The 13,951-nt window shown below is 40.0% G+C and overlaps 1 protein-coding gene across 1 annotated transcript in view; it reads left to right on the top strand.

Annotated features, from left to right (window-relative positions):
• The window catches only part of PTPRD (protein tyrosine phosphatase receptor type D), a 2,145,631-nt gene that overhangs the window by 1,618,364 nt on the left and 513,316 nt on the right, over positions 1-13,951 (top strand). Inside the window, exon 11 of the mRNA XM_081103407.1 lies at positions 6,203-6,406. The gene's annotated coding sequence lies outside the window, so the exon portion shown is untranslated. The remainder of the gene's footprint in view (positions 1-6,202; positions 6,407-13,951) is intronic.

A 13,951-nucleotide genomic window follows, 5' to 3' on the forward strand; every position in this document is an offset into this window, starting at 1 on the left:
GCGCGCACTCAACTGTTGTACTATAATTGAAGGATTTGAGTTTCTGTATCCTCAGTGCCTAACCCAGAGTCTTGGCAAATGTTTGTGGAATGAATCAATACATTGGGCTTTTCTCTGGGTTCTCTTTCAGTTCTAGCTCACCGGTTCAGAGTGTGGTCATGAAACTGGGGCCTCTTTCTTCCCATGCTGCCTCCCCTTGCATGTGTCTGAGTTGTTCTCTTCTACTGGAGGAGTCTTTTGCTAGAACCCAAGGGGTCTACCCTGGTCTGAACAAAATTCCTGTCCTAAGCGGAGATACAGCAGCCTGGATGGAGGAGCCAGTCACACTGAATCCCCCTTAGGACTGAGGACAGCAGATGGGAGATGATGGCCATTGTGGAACTGCATTCCTTCTCTTCCAGTCCCTGAGCCCACTGCACTGAGAAAAGAAAAGTAGGAAGCGAGGAAGAGGAAAGAGGAGAGGATATGAATGAATTGGAAGAAAGTAAGAGCTCACAAGGGGAACCCAGCCAGTGTGATTTGGTGGTTGAGCATCGACCTATGAACCATGGAGGTCACAGTTTGATTCCTGGTCAGGGCATATGCACAGGTTGCGGGCTGGATCCCAGTGTGGTCGTGCAGGAGGCAGCTGATCAATACTTCTCTCTCATCATTGATGTTTCTATCTCTCTCTTCCTCTCCCTTCCTCTTTGAAATAAATAAAAATATTTTTTTTAAAAAAAGCGCTAACAAGGGGATGTTAAGATGAAGATAATCACAAGGGTGTTTATCCCACTGAGAAGAGCAGGGATAAAATTAAATTCACAGACAGAGATGTTTTTATTTAGATCACTTAAGTCTGCCCCCTGCAAGACTGCTGGATCCCACGGTGGCTTCACAGAGTGATACTCTTTTGTTTCAAGCCGTTTCTAGAACTCTGTGGCCATTCCTAGTAAATGTTTTTACCACCTCACTTCTGGTAAAGGGCGCCATCCACACATGACTTGGCCCAATCTCGCCCTGTAAAGTGTGTATCTCCTGCTTCTATTGCTACAGGTAACTAGCAGGGGGCAGAATTCAGGCCATTGTATGGCTTCCCTATTAAGGAGAAATTGCTGTTTTCCAGAAGCAGAACTTGCTACTTTTGAACTGTATTTAGCTAATTCATGCATATAACAAAAGGCCCCTGTATGTGTTAGCATTGTCTTTTAAAGATCTCATTTCTCCACGTGTTAATGCTTATTTAAAGAAAAGAAATGTTAGATTGATTCAAAGCATCCTGCCTATTCCCAAAGACCTTAATCCTTATTTTAAAGTAATACATTTCACTTCAAAAAACAACAACCCATGATTTATATCCATTTTACAATGATAAACTTCATCCCATCAGTAATCTTAAAAAACTGTTGAACTTGGTCAATGACTGAAAAGCCCTCTCTTTCTCATTTCCTCACCGAGACAGACAGCTGTTGGCTGTGCCCCCCTCGCCACCGCATTTGAGCTGCTTTCACAAGGAAATGACAAATGAAAATAGGCAATTATAATCGCAACTTGCCTCCTAGAGCCCAATGTTCCTGGAAAAACTGCTGTGCCATTTAAATAGCAGATAGATGATCTGCTTGCCTACGGTGGTAGGGAAGGTCAGGCTCTCTAAAGAAAAGTCAAATGTAGCACAACATGGGAATGGAGATCGCTCTAGGAACAGAGATCTTTAAGGTCATCTGGAAGTAGCTACCTAATAAGTATATGAAAATAAAGAACTTTCCAAGTAAAGGTCCAAGCCACCCCTTGTTTAATACACATTTCTTTCTTTTCTTTTCTTTTCTTTTCTTTTCTTTTCTTTTCTTTTCTTTTCTTTTTTCTTTTCTTTTCTTTTCTTTTTTCTTTTTTTCTTTCTCTTTCTTTCTTTCTTTCTTTCTTTCTTTCTTTCTTTCTTTCTTTCTTTCTTTCTTTCTTTCTTTCTGTGTGTTTGTGTGTGTGTGTATTTTTTTTTACCACATGGCCATGCTGACCTGACCCCTGACCCTAGAGAATAATTCTACCTAGAGACAGCTCTATGTCATCTGTGAGTCTCCAAGTAAAGATGAAGGGAATCAGTATCAACTTAGTTGACAAAGATCTCTTCCAGAGCCCTGGCCAGTTTGCTCAGTGGTTAGAGTGTCAGCCCTTGGACCAAAGGGTTATGGGTTCTATGCCTGGTCTAGGGCACCTACCTCAGTTGCAGGCTCAAACTCTGGCCCTGGGTCTGGGCGCGGCAAACAACTGATATGTCTCACATTTATGTTTCTCTCTCTCTCTCTCTCTCTCTCTCCCCCTCCCTCCCTCCCTCCCTCCCTTCCTCACTCCTACCTCCCCTCCACACTCTCTAAAAAAAAAAAATCAATGGAAAAAATATCCTCGGATGAGGATTTAAAAAAAAGAAATCTCTGCCAGAGACCAGTGCCTTCTTAGACTTCTTAGACAAATAGGGATGTGAAATGGAAAAAAGTAAGGCCTCTAACTCCCTACAGTGGTCGGCAAACTGCGGCTCGTGAGCCACATGTGGCTCTGTGGCCCCCTGAGTGTGGCTCTTCCACAAAATACCACGTGCGGGCGCGCATGTACAGTGTGATTGAAACTTCGTGGCCCATGCGCAGAAGTCGGTATTTTGTGGAAGAGCCACAGTCAAGGGGCCAAAGAGCCTCATGTGGCTCACGAGCCGCAGTTTGCCAACCACTGCCCTAGCATAGTACACCCGGAAAAGGAACAGTTTCCTAATCTATCTAGGTAATGCTACCCTGCTGTATGTTTCATTCTCAGTCCATTTCATACAATAAAGGGCATCAATGCCAAGGTAGATATTTACATATTTTTGATAAGAATATTCTCTGGAATATATTTATTTTTATCATGTATCTAATTCAAATATGGGAACAGAGTTAGGCTGGGTGACCTATCGCTCATTCATTCACTTATTAACTCAACATCTAAGTATCTATTATGTTGCTAATGTGTACAGGGACCTTATTTAAAGCTGAAGATTCAGAGTTGAACAAGACAAGTGTGTTATGTAATGTAATCTCCCCCCCCCACCCCCCCACACACTATCTTTCTCATTTTCTCTCCTTCATCTCCCTCTATTTCTGATTTTGTTGAATATCACATCATCATCATCATCATCATCATGTAGATGTCCAAGCCACAATCCAGGAAACCATCCTGGCTGAAGCTCTTTCCTCCTCTTCATTCCACTAAAATACATTCCTTGGTCCGCGCCCTCGTGGCGTTCTGCCTGGACGTTGCAATAGCAATGACACAGATCTAATAATAAGGGTGCAATGAATTCTCTTATTTAGTGTTTTGGGAACAACTAATTTTTTGCATTGAATAATACAGTTGATATTCACAATCATCCTATGGAGAAAAGATATTCTCACCTCCTCTGTAGAGAAAAAGCAGAGGCTCAGAGAGGTTCCAGGAGCTGCTCAAGGCTTTCAAGCTAGTAAATAGAATAGCCCGGATTTTAATCAAAGGCATTTTGAGTTCAAAGTCCGTGTTCTCTCCACTCTGCCGCACTGTTTTGCATCCACCGTGGTATTCCCTGATTGTGCTGCTCATTCATGGACGTTCCCAGTAGAGGCTCCTTCTTACACACCATTAGCTCATCTCTCCGCGGGGATATTTTATATCTAAGGTGAGGCACCACAGTTAGAAGCAACCATAAAAGAAAGGGGAAATAAACCTCAAGGTGAAGCACTTCATCTTACAAAAACGGACTGTTAGATTGTAGCCCCTGCAGTGGGGGAAAACCCTTGAACAAAAGCCCCTCTTGTAAATGGCATTGCAGTTTCGCAGTGGGTGAGAGGAGATACTGTTTTTCATCTTTTTGGTTCTTTGTCTGAAATCTCTTTACAACCAGAACAGTATTGTTTTCTGTTACCTTTTTAGTAATGACAGAGCCAGAAAAGGATATCTACTTTGTATTTAGTCTTCAGAAAACAGTTTTAGGACTGTACAGTGGGTATAATTTCAAGTGTTCAAATGATATCAACCCAATTATATAATAAATGTAAAAGCACTTTGGAAATGATAAATGGCCATGGAAATGAGAGGTGTCATGATGTTGGGAGGTAAACGTAGTCTTTCATGCGGTATTTGATGAGTGGTCTTTTTAAAGAAAGCAAAAACAACATAACTAATGCCACCTGATTATTCCATTAAATAGTGAGTAGCATCATTTTTCTTTCTTTAAAATTTTCACTTTGAAAAAATGCAGCCATTTTGCCTAAAGTCCCTGTCTCTGTGGGTATGTATAATGAATTTCTTAATGTGTTACATGTTCAGTGCAATAAACCTGTGGTTTTCTAGGAAGCAAATTCCAGTACGTCCCAGTGTGAAAAGATAAGACTGGAGATCAAAGGGCTGATGCGCTATTTTTGCAATTTGTTTGCATACATGGTTGACAGTAGCAGTAGGAAAATCATAAAGGGCAGGTCCTTTCTTATGTGTATTGTGCAGCTTTTAAATGGCAGTTGCAAAAGCGAGTGAGGGATCGACCATTAAAAAGTCTTAAAGAGGTAGTTTTGTTTCCTGCAAGTGTAGATTTCATAACAGCTTCCTTTGAAGTAAAAATTTCATCTCCTTGCAACAGGAACAGGTTTGAAGAAACAAAGCTTCAAGAGGTTCAGATGGGCTGTAAAAAAATGCTGTAATCTCCTACAGGAGAGATGTGATTTATAAGGCAATGTATTTTTTATGACACATCAGTGTTTGCAACAGACCAGGCCAGCATGTAAGAAGTTCAGCTTTAAAAGGAAAGAGCAGCCACATAACTTTCCTTTACAGGTGTCATTTGGCTTAAGACAACCTTTGCGAACCCACTGACTGAATCATTTTGAATGTGTGCAAGTGGGGTTTGTGTGACCAATGTGTACTTCTTCCATCTGTGTGCTGGAGCCAGCACCACGCTGCCAAATTGGTTTTTAATGAAATAGACAAAAAATGATCCGTGCATGTCGGTGTTTGACAGGGGTCTTAAACCAGTCTGCGGGGCCTCGACAGAGCTGGGCTTCTCTCATCAGATACTCACTTTGAAAAGAGGCAGCAGAGAGTAATGGTTAATGGCATGGGTGATGGGGGCCAGACAAACCTGGGTTCAAAAGCCACTTCTGCCATATACTAGATGGATATGACCTGGGATGAGTCACTTCCTTAACATTTCTGCAGCTCAGTTCACTCATATGTAAACTGGGAATAATAAAACCACCCCGCAGGCTGATTTTGTGCATTAAGCACTATTATGCACTTTGAATGTTTAACCAGTGTCCAGTGCATGGTAAGTAATCAGTGAAGACTTGATGTTATTTTTCAGACCTTTACAAAGCACTGATTGAGTGACTACACTGCACAGACCAAGTATGTAAGTGTAGTTTGTGCGTGTGTATCTTCAAGTATGGCTGCGCACCCCCACCACCGCCTCTGCATTATATGATAATGTATAATTAGGATTTTTAAGCAGCTTCTAACCACCAGCACATTGGCAAACAACAAACACTGTTGCACCGTTGCACCATGCAGAGTTTGTTTACTTGGCAAAATGCAGATAATGCAGCTGCTTTCCACAACCCTCAAGCAGGGAGTGTGCGGATGGCGGAGTAAATTGAGTTCTGGAACTATCTTTGGTTAGAATGTGACCTCATTTTCAAAGTTGGATTATTTGAAAAAAAAAAAAGTTGATTATTTTTTTTTTCTAGTAAGTTTTAAATACATTTGTCTAGTTACTTAAGAAAGCCTGGGCAATTCAGCAAATGTCCCACCTTTACCCCTACTCTTCCTGAGTAAATCTCACCAATTAGAAATTAAAAAGAAAAAGGCTATAAAGTAACTAAATTCAAAATTCATAACATCTACATCATGGTATGGCTTTCTGGGTTAAAATATATGTCTTGGAACATAATAACCATATGCTATAAAATACAGTGGCTATAACAGTATAAACCAATAGGGTAAGTCTTCATTCTGGCCACAGACATCAGCATTATAAAGGGCTTCCCTAAGGCAATTACATAGTGAAATACCATTATGCATATCTTCCCATGTGTACTTATGGCTGCGCTATATAGCACTAAACATCTGTACGAAAATCAAAAAGTTCAATCAACTCTCCAGATGTCCCCAAATATCAATGTATTTGGCTTATGGACAAAACAGCTGGACTTTTGTTTTTCATTTTATTTTCTTCCAGATGTTAGTCTCTTGTAGACACAGCCTCGGTTGGAGTTCTTTCCTACTGCTCACCTTTGGGATTACAATTGAATTACTGAAAAACAAAAAGGCTTACTACAAAATTGTTTCTTCTGTGTTGAAGGAGGACGTAAGTCAGAGATCTGCCTAATCACACGTAGGTGTAGGTAATGAAGAACCTACGGGGAGAGAGCAAGTATGAAAGGTATTTGCTTCATGAAAGAAAATGTTTCAAAAAAATAAGAAAATTCAAGAAAAATAAAATCCTTCTTGTTTTGGTTTATAGAACGTATGTGATCAGATATTGGGAAGTTCAGGATTTCCAAAGATGGAGTCAATGGAGTATGGTGGGAAAACACAGGATTGCCATTGGGAAATCTTGGGTGTGAGTTCAGATTCTGTCCTTGACTTGTGGCATTGGGATCCTTGGTTTCCTCTAAGGTGATCAACCACTCCAGTGTGCTTGGGACTCCCCAAGTTTTAGCATGAAAAGTCCCATGCATGGGAAAGCCCTCAGTTCCAGGCAAGTGGGTGAGGATCATAATAACTTCCTTAGAGAGCTGTGGTGCAGACTGGTGAATAGGAAAGCATCTAAGGCAGTGGTTTTCAACATTGGTTGCACATTAGAATCACCTGGGAATCTTTTCAAAATCCTGATTTCTGGGCCTCATCCTCCGGAAATTCTGTGTCTTTGTTATGGGGTGGGGCCACAACATTAGTAACAAAGAAACAGAATTTCTGGAGGATGAGGCCCAGAAATCAGGATTTTAACAAGATTCCCAGGTGATTCTAATGTGCAGCCAAGGTTGAGAACCACTGATCTAAGGCCATCAAGAAGTGCAGGGTTCCCCAAATGGGAACTATTATCATCACTAAAAGCCTCATCCATATGTCCTAATTCTGTTTCCTTTCAGAGCACAGGCTTGTCTGTTTCCATTTTACTCAGCACGATCAACACTTCACTTGGATCATGATAGTCACAGAGAACTGCTTCCATCTCATTCTCAGAAGCACTTAATTTCTGCACTGTGTGCTCCACCCATACTATTATAGTTTGGATGTACATTGTGGAAACGCCAGTGTCCACAGAGAGCCTGACACACATTGGACCCTCAACAGATACTTGTTAAATGAAATAATGATGCATGAATAAAAAGTAAAAAATATCTAGGTTGAGCTATGGCAAACCAATAGAGTGAACATTAAAGTGGGACCCTTCTCTACAAATTTATCATTTCCTTTTTTTAGTGTTTTTTTAAAAAAATTTGCTTTTTAAAGAGAGAAGAAGGGAGAGGGAGGAAACATCAATGTGAAAGCAAAACATTGAGCCTTCTGTATGCCCCCTACCATCACCCCCCTATTGGGGGATCCAGCCCAAACCTGGCCATGTACCTTGACTGACAATCAAACCAGCAACCTTTACGTGCACGGGACTACACTTAACCAACTGAGCCACACCAGCCAGGGCCACACTCATCATTTCTCTCAAGGATTTCATTTTATTTACTGTAGAAACTTTACTGTCTTTATGAATCAAACAGGTGTATTTCCTTTCCAGAAGCTTTAATATACCAATTGATCTTTACCAACTAACCAGTCTAGCCGCCTTCCTCCACTCTCTAACCCCATATTATTCTCTGGATCTCAAGTCTCTGTTTACTCTTCTGCTGTGTTGACACATCCACAGGCCCATCTTATCCTCATCACTTGGTTCAGCTCCAAACTCAAACATCCTCCTCTTGAATATTTCAGATTCCTCTCTTAGTTCATCTTATTCTACCCTCTGGGTTACTCATTTTCCTGTGTCTTCTGCTTCAACTAAGCCCTGCCCCTGCTTCCAGTGCTGCACTCTCAGAGGCTAGACCTAAATAACAACAGGCCATCAAACCACATCTTTTTGCTTTTCTGCCTTGCAACTCAGGACCCCCTTTTGCCAGGAAGCCTTTTATTGTGAGTCCCACCCAATGACGAACCTACCATGGCATCCCAGCCATAATCTGGGAGTACCGGCTGCCAGAATCAAACAGAGATAGAGTGTGAATAACAATCTTGCATGACATTAAATAAGTAGGTCCACTTCTCTAAGCCTTGATTGCTCTTTTGAAAAAATGAGGGTAAGAATGGCACTTGTGATAAAATGGGAATAATAATGATGGAAACTAACTGAGGTAAAATAAATAAAGCTTGGGTAGAGCAGACAACTCACTCACTCCTATTCATCCTAATATTCCTATCATATATAAGATTGCCTACTTCACTTTCTAAAAATTCTGTAGAAGAAAATAATTGTGAGAATTCTTGAATATCTACTAGTATCTCCAAGTATTTTGGCTGCCTTTGGAAGGCTCCTAGTAGTCATTACTAGACTCTGGAAGCTTTAGAACCCCAGTTGGTTCAGGAAGAAGGTTTGTATTTGGGATGGACTTAGGACCAAAACATTCAGGTTCCCTGAATTACTTTCAAAAACGAAAGTACAAGATCCAAATGAAAGAAAGCTTTCAGTGGGGAATTTTCAGGGCCATAGGGAGAAAGCTTACACTCCTGACCTTTCACCTTAGCATTTTTCTCTCTTCTACTTTCAAGCAGTGAATAATCAACATGTCAGAGTTCATTTAGATCCAAATCCAATTAAGTCTGACCTTAGGGATAGTTACTCATAGCTGCCAGCAGGTGTGTGCTTGGAAGAAATCATCATCTGTGCCCTTTGTTCAGTTTTTCAATTACCCAAGTTTATGACCCTGACCAATTAAGCCTAGAAACCCCACCCATTGAATATCGAAGGAGAAGAGCTGCTGGTTTAAGTGTCCAGGCCAGTGGTCGGCAAACTGCGGCTTGAGAGCCACATGCGGCTCTTTGGCCCCTTGAGTGTGGCTCTTCCTAAGCCTTAGGAGTACCCTAATTAAGTTAATAACAATGTTCCTACCTATATAGTTTAAGTTTTAAAAATTTGGCTCTCAAAAGAAATTTCAATCGTTGTACTGTTGATATTTGGCTCTGTTGACTAATGAGTTTGCCGACCACTGGTCTAGGCATTTGTGCCGGACAGTATTTTACCAAATCACCACTCACTATTTATTCTGTGTGGAACAAATATGTGAGTTGAAATTTTTCTTTAGCTGTACTCCAGATCCTTACACTAGCTGCTGGACCATTATTTAGCCACTATGTCCCTTCGTTTCATCATCTGTGAAGTGCTCTATAAGGTTATTGCCAGAATTAGAATTAATGTATGTAATTCAAGTGGCTTGATACCTGATACACAGTAGGTGCTAAATTAGTGATAGTTATTCTTAATAATTTGTATCATTAAAGCATTATCAGGAATTTCAAATGTCCGGTCATTATTCACTATAGGGGAAAACCGTGTGTGTGTGTGTGTGTGTGTGTCTGTGTGTGTGTTCTCACATATCTTCCGTTAATGGTATCCATTATTTTAGATTGCCATTATTTTATATTAGCTTCAGAAGTCATGCTCTAAAACATCTTAATTAATATTTCTCTCAATTCTTGCAGCATGGTTTATGTGGGATAAGGAAGGAGAAAGGTGCTACAAAAAATAATTACCTAGGAAGATTCCAGTACTCTGCTTGGTACTTTTCATATATTTTCTCATTTATTTCTCTAAAATTTCCTGTAAAGTATTATTATGTCCATTATTCAGAGGAAACAGACACAGATATAATAATAAGCCCAGATTCAACTCAGGTCTGAATAACTCTAAGTCACTTTCTATGTTTTTTTGGAGGGAGGGTGCAAAAGATTTGATTTCTGGTCTCAACTTTTCCCTTAAATAATTGTATTCTTCAACCAATTACCTGACTATTATGATCTACAATTTTTAATCCATAAACAAGGGGTTTGGATGAGACCATTTTTAGATCCTTTTCAGAACTTCTAGTTTAAGAAGAGATATTGTAAAGTAAATCTAATCAAGGAGAAACATCTCTGTTTTTAGTCAATGAGTCAACAATATTTCTTCCTGAAGCCATGAAGAGAAGAAAGAAAAAAATAGAAGAACCTGTTGGTCCTTGCCCAAACCAGACCACTTTTACTTGCATTGTGTTTGACCTCTGAGACATGAACTTCAGTTGCTGGACTCTTCTCTTCCTCTGTTGTATTTTTACTAGCCTGTTCAACAGTAGTCATCTCACCCAGCAGGATATAGCTTGGTTCCTGGAGAGAAAAGTGAATGGTGCCTTCCTCATCTGTTCATTCTGTTTCTGAGTAAGAAGATAGGAAGGAACCCAGTAAAAATCCAGGAAAATGTCTAGGAAGAGAACCCAGGCTTTCTGTCCATGAGAAGCGTGACCAGATGACTAAGAAAACTATAGGTGGATGAGTCTTTAATTCTCTGTGAATTTATCCTTTTTCTCTGGTCAATACTTGAGTCCTTATGACCCAGGTCCTGGAAGCTTTGTGAACTCTGTCCCAAGTGTCTCCACCCCTCATTCCTTCTCCTGTGCTGTGTTCTCACACTTTCAGGAAAGTGCAAACATTGGATTGGACTTAGTTGTCTATATGTCTGTTCTTTATTTCAACTTATATCACTATAAGTATATGAATACACTGTGGTGTATACTACAGCTCTTTATTGTCTTGCACTGAAAGTGAATATGTACATCATAATCATTTGTAGATAACTCACAGAAGGAAGGTATTCTCGTGTTTGAGAGGAAATAGGTGTTTAGTTTTCATGAAGGCTGATATATCTGGCCTGACCAAGTAAAGATCTTAAGAGTCAATGCTTTACCTTAAAAAAGTATTTATCCAGAACTTTGTTTTAAGACCAAATTACCCTACTGAATTTTAGTATGAATTCATAAAGATTTGACTAATATACCACTTTTTCAGGCATGATCTTTGTCACTAGATTCTTACCTCCATGAGAGCAGGGAACCTGTTTGATTTCTTTTCTACTGTACCCCAATAAGTGCTTAATACATTGAAGGAATAAGTGAATGAGAGGAGGAAGAAATGAACAATTGTACAATTATTTAAATGAGGGAGCACAGCGTGTTGCCAATCGCTGCTGCATATTATAAAGGCCTCTAGAAATATTATTTTAGGCTAATGAAAGAAAATACGTTAAAATATTTTAATTCTCTTTTTTTGTGTTTGCATAACTTGGTTGTTATGGACATGAATAATCCTTTCTTGTTTGTGCTATAGGATGAGGAACAACAATCACAAGTTGAGGGAGAGAGAAATGTTCTGCCTTTGCAGTAATAACATTACTCCTAATATGCTCTCTCAGGTTAAGCAGTCATAGTTAGCTCTGAGCAGTTAGAACTTTGCTCAATAAAAATAATGACATTAAAGGCAGTGAGTGGACGCTGATTGCATGCTGTGCTGCCTCATCATCTTCATGAAAGAGAAAAGGCAGAAGCAGGCTGCTGGCGATTTCTACAGATAACACTGAATGGGAGTGAGCCAGGCCTGAAATGGAGGCCTCGCTCAGGAAAAACAACTGGAGGTCCCACAATCCCTCGTCTCTCAAACAGTTGCCATTAATATGCTGCTTATTCAGTGATTACGAATGTGGCTACCATTCCAGTTTATATCAAATATCACCAGGTAAATCACTGGCAGAGATACTGTGGGGTTGCTCAGGGGTGTGACTGAGAAAAATGACTGTCTTCATTTTCTTAGTTTGACCTCTTTTCACCCAGAAATGTCCCCTGCCTTTATTTGTTAGGCTACATTCCAGACCCCAAAGCAAACACAGGGTGTATTTTCTCTGTAAACAGTGTTACAAGTGGAGGGTTGAAAATATTTGTTTTGGAAATTCTTACTTAAGCAGTGAGACCAAAAAGGTTCACTCTCTGTCAATAGGTTTCTCATCCTCTGTGGTTTAGAAGGATGATTCTTCTCGCATTACCCATTTTACGTATCTGGAACACATGAGGGGTGTTTGGAGCAGTCTCAGAAAATGAATGACCAGAGCCGTGGCTTCCCAGACTGGCCCAGCCTCTCTCCATCTCTGTCTCTATGAGTTAAGGTGAAGCAAAGTCTAATAAACTTTAATGCTAGAAGGTTGCCCTGCCAAAATTAAAGAAATTAGCAGGGACTCCAAGGTGCAGGATTCCGTTTTAAATCATTGAAATTAAATAATATGCTCCCCCCCCCCCAAAAAAAAAAGTTGAGATATGTTTTACAAGCCTGTAATTCACAATTGGGATAGGGAGGTGGACATGAATTACAAAGGGATATATAAAGCTCAAATAATAATCAGCTGGCAGCCACTGGCCAGCAAGCGCCCTGGGAATGGACCAGTGACCGCACTGTGTCTGTTTTCGCTTGTTATTGCACCCTCAGGAGTTTTTGCAGAGTGCCAGGGACACAGTGAACTCCCATTAGATATTTGAGTAAATGAACAAAAAGAAGGTCAAATGAATGAAGGAACAATAAATGAATGCTTGAGTGCAAAGCCAAGCCTACTGGACCCAATCACTGTGTTTTTTCACTATTCCTACCCCACTCACCCCATGACACACACCCACCACTTTTATTTATTATAAAATCAGAAAAAAACAAATATTCAGGACCGCTTTGCAGGGCATTTCCCATCCCAGACTTTCACCCAACAACCAAGCGACTTGACCCTCTTTCTATGCTTTTTCAAGTGACGGTGTGCCCCACTGTCATAGAGTTAGGTCGGTAGACACCTTTCTTTCCATCCAGCGCCCTGCACAGGCTTCACATTTAAGAAAGTGGGAACTGGAGGATCTGAGAAGAATTAGAGGCACTCGTTTGCAGTGCTTAAATGCTACAGGGGCAAAGGACAAAATGCTGACCCGTGGAAGCTGTCTGCTGGCCCGTCACCTTGCTGAATGCAAGATGTCACTGAGGGTTATCAGTCTTAGCAAATGGTGCTGGGAAAAATGTCAAATTTAACTGAAATCTGAGAATTCTTTTGCATTTTCTTCCTGATTAACTTCTATCATCCTATCAGTGGATGCAAATATGAATTTTTATAATTTGACATATTGTCAGGAAAAAAAATAGTTTTCAAAATACCAAAATAACAAAAGATAATTTGCTCATTATAATATGCAAATCTGTTTAGATACTAATATAATAAGCTAATTTATTGTTATTCTGAAATCCTTTAAAATAGGAGAAATAAATCACCACCATAAAGTCTCTAGGCATCAGTGTCTCACAAAATTCTAGAGACAGCTACAAATGAGATGTTTACCTACTCAGGTAGATTCTATGATGTTCCAATGAACCATTAATTTGACATAAAGCTACCCTGGGTTATTCATGTTTGACTTCTTGGGACAAGGCCCAAATTATCTTTCTTGTCCTAATTTGGCTAATACAAATTATTTAAGGTGTGAGGCAGTGTGGTATAGTAAAGGGACCTTCAAGTACACATTTGAAACACAATCTGTGTTGGCCACATATCAGGCCATGATCTTGAACTCTGTAACTTTTAAAGATGTATGCAAACACACTTGTCGTTTTTATTCAAATATTTAAAACTACGCTTTGTTTGCTCAGGGTACCATGTGATTCAATAAAACTCTTGGGCAGTCCTTAAAGAACACCAAATGTGCTGAGTTATTTTTGCAAGTAAATTTCCCAGATCTAAATGATCAGATTGCATGAACTTAGAATTATAAACCAATTAATTCTTTCTGACTAGGTTTCTGCCAGGAGCAATGAAACCCTTAGCCAGGAAATGACAAAGCACCAAATTCTTCTGAGGATATCGCAGCCAAATGATTATCCTTAATATTAGAGT

The sequence above is a fragment of the Myotis nattereri genome (genome assembly GCF_964212035.1).
Source record: "Myotis nattereri genome assembly, chromosome: 12".
Taxonomy (NCBI): domain Eukaryota; kingdom Metazoa; phylum Chordata; class Mammalia; order Chiroptera; family Vespertilionidae; genus Myotis; species Myotis nattereri.